Source organism: Neofelis nebulosa, chromosome 12 (genome assembly GCF_028018385.1).
Source record: "Neofelis nebulosa isolate mNeoNeb1 chromosome 12, mNeoNeb1.pri, whole genome shotgun sequence".
Taxonomy (NCBI): domain Eukaryota; kingdom Metazoa; phylum Chordata; class Mammalia; order Carnivora; family Felidae; genus Neofelis; species Neofelis nebulosa.
The window spans coordinates 11,025,128-11,037,144 of NC_080793.1; the positions used below are offsets into that span (position 1 = coordinate 11,025,128).

Sequence of the window (12,017 nt, forward strand, 5' to 3'; positions counted from 1 at the left end):
TTTTTCTTAATTGTTGGAATAGTTTTATGCTTATTGCTAAACACTGGGAAGGCATAAGATGAGTTATGAATGATAAACATAAAAATCACCTCTAATTCTACAACTTAGTGATTTCAATTGTTAACATTTTTGCTTCCAGTCTGTCTGAACTTCCAGGCTGTTTTTTTACTTCCTGTCAGCCAGTGTTTGCTTGTATTTTGTGTCAGACTCTTGGTGAAATATTTTACACGTATTCTTACTCCTCAAGTAGCTTGTGAAACAAATACTATCATTATTATCTTCTATTTACAGATGAAACAGACTTAAAGGTAAGTAACTTGTCCAAGTTCACATAGTTGATAAGTAATGTAGCTGGAATTTTAACCTTATTTAAATAGCTCCAGCTCTTCACTACTACCTTTCCAGAAATCTTATTTTCTTCTGTGACTATCACTCCAGAATTGTTCTCTGCAGGATTGTCAGTAACTTTTTAAATTCCTGCCTTCTCCAGCCTTATCTCCAGACCTCTTTTCCATCTTCTGTGTGTTACAGCCACACTTCCAGTTTTGTGCAGGCACTATGCCTTTAGCCTGCCTATGTGCCATTTGTTCCCTTTGCTCAGAATGCTCACCCCACCTCTCTTACCCAGGTCATTATGTTTATCCTTCAAGTCTTCACTTAAATGTCACTTTCTTGAGATCCTTTCCCAGGCCTTTCTCACCCCCAAGACTGGATTGGTCCCTTCTATTATTTGCTCCTATAGAACTTTGATTTTCCTTTTGCAGACCTTTTCACACTTAAAATTATTTGTTCATTAGAATTTGGTCCACTATTTTCACTACATGCTTTGTTCTCTTCACATCTGGCTTCTTTTGCAGTCCAGGTGCATAGTATGTGTCCAATAACTGTGTTCAATAAAAGAAAATTTTTTTTCTTCCTGTACTTAGCTCATTCACTTTTAACTCTATGTTTGTAAATCACAAATACGCATCCTCTTTTCAGAAAATGAACTTTCTCTGTTTTCCATTTTGAAATTGCTCATTTCTTAATGCACTCCAGGCTCTTAATCTAGTCAAGAAAGGCACCATTTTTTACTCCTTGCTATCTTTTCTGTTTGAGCCAATTCCTTGGAAGGTGGATCTGGTCTATTGACCTGGAAAGATGGCCACAATATTTTAAGTGAAAAAAGGTTCTAGAACAGTATATATAATTTGTGGTATTTTCTCTAAATACAAATACATGTATTTTCTTTTTTTTTTTTTTTAATTTTTTTTTTCAACGTTTTTTATTTATTTTTGGGACAGAGAGAGACAGAGCATGAACGGGGGAGGGGCAGAGAGAGAGGGAGACACAGAATCGGAAACAGGCTCCAGGCTCCGAGCCATCAGCCCAGAGCCTGAGGCGGGGCTCGAACTCACGGACCGTGAGATCGTGACCTGGCTGAAGTCGGACGCTTAACCGACTGCGCCACCCAGGCGCCCCACAAATACATGTATTTTCAATATCTCTGAAATATCTGGGAAGCTATCCACTGAATAGAATGATGGGGGAGGCAACAAGTTTCTCTTTTGTATAAAATTTTCAGTGACTACATCGTACTAAAAAGAAATCTCTTTTGAACAAGACAAAACAAAAACAAAAGCAAAAAGCCTTTTGAAGATATCCTTTCTATTCCTTCCACTCCTGCTGCCTCAGATTTAGCTTAGCTTATTTGTACAAGAGTTTTTTTTTCTCTCTTTCTCTCTTTTTGTCTCTTTCACATCTCTCTTCTCTTCTTCCCATTTCATATGCTTGGTCAGTCTTCCCAAAACCTTGCTTTCGTTATCTCTTTTTGGAGCTCAGCACTTTAAAGTGGCTCTCTGTTTCACTAATTCTGCATGTTTCCCCCTGGCTCACAAGGTCTTATGTAATTTGTTCTCTGCCTTTCCAGGACTGCTCCTCATGATTTCCCTCACACGGTCTCAGAGCTGTTCTGCTCAGGGTTCCCTGTACATGCCACATATTTTTTTCTATTGCAAGTATTTATTTACAGTCTTCACTCTGAAAAATACCCTTAAACTCCCACAGTTGTTTGCCTTCCTGTAGCATTTAGTTTTATCTAAGAGAAACTGCAGATTTTGGTGGCTGAAATGTGTTATTTTTTTTATTGGCATATTTAGACTATTTATCCTCTGGGTAAATAAGTGGCATACTTGTTCAGGTGTACATTTTTCAAAGAACATGTAGGACATTCTTTTCTGATTTTTTCAGAAAATTTGGAAATAATTGGTTGTTGAAAAATAATGCCTAGAATGCTTGTTATAATAAAATACAGATTCTGGGACCCTACATCTGGTCTAGGGTAGAACTCAGGAATCTGCATTTTTCAGAGCAGCTGATCTAGGTGATTCTGGTACGTGACAACTAGGTTAGGAAACACTGGCCTGAACGCCATATTCTTCCTGAATTCTTGGCATTTTTTGCATCTTTCTCTTGGCTTTGATTCTCTTTTTAGTTCTTGGCTCATTGTATTTGTACTTCTACTTCCTTCCTATTCCTGAGGGAAAAAAAGTTGGAAAGCTAACTTGATAAGACTGTTTTCCTAATGCTTTACTGAATTTGACTTTTGCTATGAGAATCTGTTTTTCCCTATCTCAGACTTAAGTATATGATTAAATTATTGATGACCAAGGCCTTTGTCTTCCTGTCATTATCATGAAAGATTTAGTGGCTCATCTCATGTTATAGAAGTCAGAAAATTGATACCACATTTTACATTTTGTTAAAATAATGTGCATTTCCCATTTCACTTAGTTTTTGTCTTAGTCCCTCTTAGTTTGAGGGACGTTGTTTGCAAAGGTCACAGCGAATGGGTCTCACAGTTTTGGTCAAAGAGATTAAGTGCATTTGAATAAGAAAAGCAGGGTATTCATGCTAAGGCATACTATATGGTCATTTAAAAAAGAACCAATACAATATATATAGCACAATTGTTTCAGAAGGCTATCTACAATAGCTGTCTAGTATAGCTGAGTAAAACAGATTGTACAGCAGTAAATATAAAATCAGCTTGTTTTTGTTTAAGCCACCCCCCAAAAATCCCAATATATATCTGTTTGTGTGTATATGGGTAAACGTCTCACAGGTCATAAATTAAGTGATTAGTTTATGATATTTATTTATTAATAATACTAATATAAATAACACATTTATTATATTGATTATAACAAGTTATTAAGCTTACTGTTTATTACATTTATCAGTGATTTCCACTGAGGAAAAGAAAGATCATAAGGAAAGGGATTTTCAGTTTTTACTTCATATATTTCTTTCTTTTATTTTATTTTTTTAAAGTTTATTTATTTGTTTTGAGAGAGAGAGAGAGAGAAAGAGAAAATCCCAGGCAGACTCCACACCGTCAGCACGGAGCTCGATGTAGGGCTCGAACTCACGAACCATGAGATGATGACGTGAGCTGAAGTCGGACTCTTAACTGACTGAGCCACCCAGGCATTCCCATAAATTTTTTTTAATGTTTATTTATTTATGAGAGAGACAGAACATGAGCAGGGAAGGGGCAGAGAGAGAGGGAGACACAGAATCTGAAGCAGGCTCCAGGCTCCAAGCTGTCATCACAGGGCCTGATGCGGGGCTTGAACCCATGAACCACAAGATCATGACCTGAGCTAAAGTCGGACGCTTAGCTGACTGAGCCACCCAGGTGCCCCTCAATATTTGAATTTTAAATAATGAGTGTGTGATTTTTTTTAATTTAAAAAATTATGAAAGCATTAATTTTTTAATACGGTATGATGTCAAGGTATACAGTTTGTTCTTCCTATAAAATATCATTTAACTCTAGAACATTTAAAAAAAAAAAAAGAAAAAGAAGAATTCTAGGAATTTAGAGTGCTTATTCCATAATAGAACCAAAGAGAGTAAGAGAGGCTTTACCCAGTGTATTGGAGACTGCAGCAGCATCCACCCAGCACAGTAGCTGATGCACTCAAGTGACTCTCTGCTTTTGCTTCCCTTAGGTTGTTTGGTCCGCAGTTTGCATTCATTGATCAGTGAGTTGATTCAGACTCAAACCCACCGACAGCAATGAATGTTGAGTGCAGCCATCAGTGTTTCCATTTGGTGGAGTTGCCTTGGCACTCCCGAATTCCTGGCTCTTCTTTTCCACACGGGTTCTTTGAGTTCTGTGTCTGGCATCTCTCTCAGTAACCAGTGGTCGAGGGCCCACATAGTTATAGATAACATTGATACTAGAGCTGGGAGGTCCTTAAAGATGAGAAACTATGTTTCAGAGAATGGAAGGAGCCCTTGGAGAAGCTAACAGGTAGCTCTATGACCACAAGGGCAGTGCTTGCATACCTTGTAGATGTAAACAAGAGTTGAGGGTCCTGGCTTTTCCTTCTGTTTTGAACTGAGAAATAGTGCTTTTCAAGGTAAATTAGCACAGGTTACGTTTGGGGTTAACTAATAATAGTAGCTTACATATATTGAGTATTTGCTGTGTGCTAGGAATGGTAGAAAGCACTTTATATTTTATCTCATTGAATCTCAAAACTTCATGAGGTAAGTGTTCTTATTTCCCATTTTATACACGAGAAAACAGACTCCGATACTTGCCTGTGGTCACAGAGCTTAGTTAGGAAGTCTAACCAAGATTCATCCCAGATCTCTGACTTCAGACCTTTTTTTTTTTTTTTTTTTTTTTTTTTTTTTTTTTTACTTGAATTTAACAAACATTTAAATAAGCACATGTGTGGATAGAAATAGTGAAGCAATAGTTGCTTTCAAACAGCTCATGTTCTAACAGGGCTGTCAAAACTTAACCACATTAACTGTAATTGGAGGTAGGATGTGATAAGAGCTGTGCAGATATTAGATAGTTTTGTGCTATTTTTGCTTAGTAAATCCTTCTCTTGCCCTTAATAAAAGTTTTAAGAGGATGTGGAAGAAATGGGTGTAAAATACTTAATTGAATGTGGCTCCAAACCGAAATACATATTTTTAATGTCTTTCCTTGCTACATCCTATTTCTCACCAAGGTGGCATATTTCTAGGAGGCATTTTTAAATACGTTAGATATTATCATGGAGTTCTCCTTATCTTATTGAAATGAAGCACTTATTTGTCAAAAACACAACAAAAAGCAAGGAACAGTGGATAATAGAAATAGGAGCTCTTAAAAAATTCACTGGATCACCTTTGGGGGACAGGCAGCAGGACTGGTTCTGGTGATCTTATGTGATATGTGAAGGTACAGCCTGCTCCCTTGCTTCAGGAAATGTAGTGCTGTTTGTAAAGACCCCAAGGTACAGTCAACGGTCGGTGGTTTTTTCAAATCCCAAACTCACCGACAGCGTTGAATGTTCCTTGGAGTCCTCTGAAGGCTGGGTTCTGGCCCTGTCAGCCCTTCTTCAGCCTGTGCCCATGTTCCAGGAGCCATTAAGCAGTGAGACGACTGCTGATAGAGGCTCTCATATTCTTTTCCAGATTTCAGGTTGAGAGTATTTAAATTATGAAATCAGTTTGTGTACAGCAGAGAGCTAATGAACTTAATGAACTGGTGAGGCTGCAGTTGTTGATGCAAGCCGACTCCAGTGGCTGGCTGAGAAAATGGCTTTGAATGGTATTATTTTTTAATTCTGAAAATGTCGAGTACCTCATTTTTATAGTAGGTTCATTATTAAAGGGCATGGGTAAGAAAGAAACTAACATACATTGTGGACTCCGTTATATGCTGGGATTTGTATATTTTTATCTCATTAAACTCTCAACAACCCACTTGTACCTCATGAAAAAACTGAGTTGAGAAATGAAATGATTTGCCCAAAGTTACATAGCCAGGAGTTAAGGTTATAAGCCAGAACTTGAATGTTGGATTTTTTGAATGCAAAGCTCGTTCATTGATCAGATCACCTCCTTGCTTGTCCACCACAAAACTTACTGTTGTGTATCGGGGGGTAACATCTTCAGTGAGAGCTAAGTCAAATAAGTAAACATTTTCTCCTTATTTACTTGTATTAATAGTCGGTGGGTCTGTAGGTGAAATATTTGATAGAGAACGATGAAAAAAATTGACCTTAATAGCTGGTGATCTTTCTAGTTGAGATCCTGGATTGCTGAGTTACCACAGAGGTTCAGTGATTGTCTACAAGTGATTTTCCATATTGAAAAAACAAAAAATAAACAAAAACTCCATTACCTAGTAGAAAGCCTGCATTTCTCCTCAGTAAGGTCACAGAGAGTTAACTAAAATGTCAGGTGTCTTTGCTTTTGGCATGAAGTGTGTTGGTACATTATAGACATACTAGTTATTTTTTATTGGCTACTGAATGTCCTTGATTAAAAATCTGGAGCATGAATTAATTATATGCAACTTTTCAGAATGCGGGGTTTCTAATGGGAGGGATCTAGGAGTGCTCAGTAGAAGGGCTTACAGAACTGCTGGCTGAATTAAGGTTAATCTTTAATCAGGGATAGTTATTGTCATTTGCTTTAGATTTAAGTATTAAAGATTGACTCTTCTCAAATTCATTTTTAGAGCAGCCAAGTGGTACACATTAAAAAAAAAAATCAACCACTGAGAATTTGGTATGAATGTAAACTGTTTACATTCTATGTCAATTTAATTATTTCACCCTCTGTCAAAACACTCCAGTTAACCAGCTTTGTTGAGTTCTCAGTGTTATGACAGTGAATTGTATACAAATGAAAACAAAAATCAAGCAACTGTTACTGTGTAGTAGTTTAAAAACTCTTTAATGTGTTTACTTTAAACAGTCTTCCTCTTGATCTGATGGTTTGAAGAGATGTCAATGCCTTATACCATTTGGACAAATGTTCAGACTTTTAAAAAATACTGACTTCTGCTGCTCCAAGCCATGAGATGTCTATACAAAATACCATTGCTCAAATTCATGGCATTCTAAGAAGAATGCTTTTCATAGACTTGAAAAACTAGAGCAGCGTGAAAGGTAGGTTTCTAGAATGACATAGGGGTGTTTCCCACTGTACTTGAGGTAATTTTCATGGCAGGAAAGGCCACCATTATCCTCACTCCTTTAATTTGCTTTAAGTCCTTAATTTTAGTTTTTACCATCAGGCAAGTTTGAGGCACACATTGGGTCTTTTAAATGAGTTTGCTAAGGTGTTTATATACTTAATGCAAGGATAAAGCTTAAGAGTTAAAAAAAAAAAAGTTAAGGCTAAAATTAGCCAAGAGTGATAGAAACTACAAATTTAATAAATCGGTCTATTTCATTCTTGATTTACATTGGTTTTGAGTTTGTCAAAACTCACCATGCCATCCTTTACTGTTTGACTTACCTTCTTTCCTTTTCCAGAGGTACTACGAAATACTGAAACCCACATTGCTCCAACTTAGAGATGTAATTGTTTTCATAGTCCTCTTGAGGCCTCTTGATATACTTGAAAGAAACAAGAAGCATAAACTCAATAAAACGATATATTTGAGGGATTAGTAGCATAGCAGAGGAGTCACAGTCTCAGGTGTCTGTCTGTCCAGACACTTCCCACAGGTTACACAGGGAGCATCTCTGGAAGTGTTTGGCAGAACTGCTACTAACTTTGAGGACAAATTCTTAAGTTATAAAGATGACAACAGCTTGTCACTGTGAATCCGTGTTCCTCTTAGCCGAACTAACTGCTAATGTTCTCCTTCATCCTTTTGCTAATTTGGTGGTGAAATCCTAGGATTCTTTCTCCTCCGATTAGCTCTTGCCATCATGGAGCCCAGTGTCTGCCCAGGGAACTAGATGTAGACACAGCTGATGACAAAGAGGATGATTTTAGTGCTGGTGGAATGATATGAATCATGTTGAGGGAGAATAGAGAAAAGGGTTAATTGTGCCCCAGAGTGCTAGGAAAGATAGATATCTAAGGGTCACATCTGATCTGAACCTCAAAGATACAGTTGAATTTTTGCTAGACAGAGAAGGAAAGATTCCAATAGAGGAAAGATTGCACAGGAAGTCCTAGAAGCAGGAAAGGTCAGGTAATGATGAGTGGTGAGATTAATCTCTCAGGATCAGGTAACTCATCCTTAAGATGCGGGACAAATAGCACTTGCCCTTCCTGTGCACACAGCTGTGAAAATCAAATGAGCTTGTTCATGTGAAAGTAACATGAATGTAGTAGTTTCTAGATTTCTCTTTTCTCGTTGCTCTTGGTTCATATGTGTTAAAATAGAATAGATTAAATACCTTATCATGATAGACTTTTCCAAATTCGATTCTTTTTTGGCTCTTTTTTTCCTTTAGAGTGACCATAATTTAATTTTTTCATATATTGAGTGTTTGGAGAAGTAATATAGCATAGTAGAGTACAGATTTGGATCCAGAATCTTAACTTTGCAGCTTAATAGCTGTGTGACCTTGGGCAAATTACTTAACCACTCTGTTTCTCTGTTTCCTTATCCATAAAATGGGGATAATGATAGTATCTACGCGTTGGTTTATTGTGAGAACTAAATGAGGTAATATATATCAGGTGTATAAAACAACACATGACACATATTAAAATTTATGTGTTTTTATATATGTTTTTTCAAAACGATTTGAATTCTTAAAATCATTTACAATTATTTTCATATTACAAATATGCAAATAAAATTGCATATTTTATCCATAATTTGGTTTTAAGTCCATATACACTAATGTAAAACCCTTATTTTACAGTTAAAATACTTTCCGAATAGCTTATTGCATTGTATATGTATATGTATCTGTATATGTGTGTTTCAAAGACATTTTTTTAAAATAATCCTCTGCCACTTCCTTTGTGACCTTAAAGTTTTTTTGATCTCCCATGAGCTTCAATTTCCTCAATCTGTTAAAATAAGAATAATAGTATAGTAGTACTACATATTGCTTGTGAAGATTAAATTAAATAATATAGTTAAAAACTTTCTGAAAGGCTGTAGGTTCTCTCCCTAAATATATGCATATAAACACAAAATTTTGAAAGCGTTTCAGTTTTGGAATCCAAGAACCCATCTATAGCCTCCCTATGAACTTCAGGTTAAGAAATCTGACCATAGGGCCACCTGGGTGGCTCAGTTGGTTGGGCATCCAACTCTTGATTTCAGCTTGAGTCATGATTTCATGGTATGTGGGTTAGAGCCCCATGTCGGGCTTTGCACTGATGGCACGGAACCTGCTTGGGATTCTCTCTCTCTCTCTCTCTCTCTCTCTCTCTCTCTCTCTCTGCCCCTCCTCTGCTTTCTCTTTTTCTCAAAAATAAATAAATAAACTTTAAAAAATCCTGACTAGAGGTCTAGACCAAGATTTTGCAATCTAGTCTTGCCACTGATGTAATGTTGATGCTTTTGGAAGTTTAGATCTCTGTTTTACTAGAAGTGACTGCTTGCTAGCAGTACTGCAACTAGTCACATCTTTCTAGTCACATCTAGTCACATCTTTCTCTATATCATAATCTATGTGATGTAACTGGATAATGATTACTGGACAATGATGGTCTCTGGAAAAGTAGTTATTAGGCTTCATCAGTTTCTGTATTAATTGCGGATACCAACCAGTAATTAGTAAATCTGTGCTTATACAATTAGAATTTCTAAAAGAAGTTGCCAGATGAGAAATTAACACAAATATTTGAATGAACTTAATTTACTTTGCAACAGTTCGACACCTTTCCCCATTCCTCCAGCAACTGTTTAGTTTGGATCTTATCTCAGCACTAAGACTACTAATTCTGGCCTTAAATTAGGCTGAAAGAATGTGTTGTTTCAAGGCAGTGCTTACAAAGGAGACTGCTAGATCCAGAGTTTTTTTTTTTTTTTTTTTTTTTTTTTTTTTTTTGGGACAGAGAGAGACAGAGCATGAACGGGGGAGGGGCAGAGAGAGAGGGAGACACAGAATCGGAAACAGGCTCCAGGCTCCGAGCCATCAGCCCAGAGCCTGACGCGGGGCTCGAACTCACGGACCGCGAGATCGTGACCTGGCTGAAGTCGGATGCTTAACCGACTGCGCCACCCAGGCGCCCCTAGATCCAGAGTTTTTATTTGAATGTTAGGGAGGGGGAAAAAAAGGGTGCACCAAATATTGCGGTTGTATATGGAATTATTGATCATTCTTATATTTAGCCTGTTTGAGGTTTTATCAGAGAGTTGAGAAGTATAAAGAGAAATTTAAACTCAGTAGCTTGGAACATTTTACTTTTTGACATGACAACTTTATATCAGGGTATTTCAGATATTTTAGATGAGTCTGGAAGACAAGAGGTGGGCAGGCCACCTCACTGAAATAGCAAATTAGCCTATTGCCGAAAGACAATATTTCTTTTTTTTTTAATATTTTTAATTTTTTTTTAAGTTTATTTACTTTGAGAGACAGCACAAGCAAGGGAGGGGCAGAGAGAAGGGAGAGAGAGAATCCCCAGCAGGATTCCTTTTTTTTTTTTTTTTTTTTTTTAACGTTTATTTCTGAGAAAGAGAGAGAGGGAGGGCGGGCAGGCCAGAGTGTGAGCAGGGGAGGGGCAGAGAGGGGGAGACACAGAATCTGAATCAGGCTCCAGGCTCTGAGCTGTCAGCATAGAGCCCAAATGAGGCTTAAACTAATGGACCATGAGATCATGACCTGAACTGAAGTTGGATGCTTAATCGACTGAGCTACCCAGGCACCGCCGCCCCTGCCCCCTCCCCACCCCGCCCCCAAGTAGGATTCTGGCAGTGTAGAGCCTGACGTGGGGCTCGAATTTCCGAACCATGAGATCATGACCTGAGCCAAAACCAAGAGTCAGATGCTTACCCCACTGAGCCACTCAGGTGTCCTGGCAATATTTCTTTTCAAATGGGACATGTGCTTTAAAACCTATCAAAATTTTCTAAGGGCCACCTGAATTCTCCATCCCTTAGTTGCAGTGACTTAATGTGTTTGAGTTATTACTATTCAAGATTACTTTGCAAACCCACAGGAAGCAGGACTTCATTTTTCCATGGTAGTTTAATTCATAGGATATCTATAATCTGTGAACAACTCTTCTAAGTAACTCTACCAAGGATTGTTGTTCAGCTAAACTGAATAAGTACATTGAGTTAGGAATATAAAGTCATAAGAGATATGGGAATCAAAATCATACAGTAGTTAATATTCATGGGCATTAAGGAATGAGCTGGAAAGAATCTTAGGTTTTATTCCACTGTGTGAAAAGTGTTGGCAGGGACTGTAAAAGTCCTTGAGAGCCAAGAAGCATGTGTTTTGCAATAACCAGTTAATGAAGTAAATAAGAACAGTGATCAAAGAAAGACTCAATCTTTCCTTTTTTTTTTTTACAGTGATGAAATCCTGATGATCTATCAGTAATATAAGATTATGTATTTCTTCTTCTGACCTATTTTAGTTTTTTGGGTTAAATTTAATCATATGACACTATGTATGCTTTAAAAACTTGACCTCTGTTCTTACAAAGTTTAGTATTATCTCAGGTAGATGATAACTTTGTGTTAAGACATCATAAGTTATAGGTAACTAGACATATTCATTCTACAACCAACTTTATTCATTTATAGCACTTAGGCAAATGATCTTTGAATGTTGATTTTCTTGGCTATTTCCAGCAAATTGTTGAATCTTTGCAAAGTATGTGTCTTAAAAGCTTTATTTTTGAATGTATATTTTCTAGAAAAGCTGAGGTAGATGAGGTACATCTACCTCATACTTTCCTAAATGAAATAGTATTGTGTAGGTTGGATAAGTTATTAATACTTGACATACTGGATTTAGACTTATTTCTTCATTGCTAACTTAAAATTGGACAATCCTGATGTTTGTGTGGGAATGCTAATCTGGATAGGAGAAAAATCCTGGGATGAAAGAATAGAAAATAAGTTCCAATCTATAGTTTTATAACTTAAAAAAATTTTTTTAATGTTTATTTTTGAGAGAGAGAGAGAGAGAGAGAGAGCACGCACACAAGTGGGGGATGGGCAGAGAGAGAAGGAGACACAGAATCTGAAACAGGCTCCAGGCTCTGAGCTGTCAGCACAGAGCCCGACGCGGGGCTCTAAC

At 37.2% G+C, this 12,017-nt stretch overlaps 1 protein-coding gene and 1 long non-coding RNA gene across 4 annotated transcripts in view; one reads left to right on the forward strand and one right to left on the reverse strand.

The window, feature by feature from the left end:
• The window catches only part of NR6A1 (nuclear receptor subfamily 6 group A member 1), a 234,421-nt gene that overhangs the window by 64,712 nt on the left and 157,692 nt on the right, over positions 1-12,017 (forward strand). The window lies entirely within an intron of this gene.
• The window catches only part of LOC131491358 (uncharacterized), a 63,081-nt gene that overhangs the window by 22,579 nt on the left and 28,485 nt on the right, over positions 1-12,017 (reverse strand). The window contains exon 2 of the long non-coding RNA XR_009251410.1: positions 7,300-7,400. This is a non-coding gene — a long non-coding RNA (uncharacterized LOC131491358). The remainder of the gene's footprint in view (positions 1-7,299; positions 7,401-12,017) is intronic.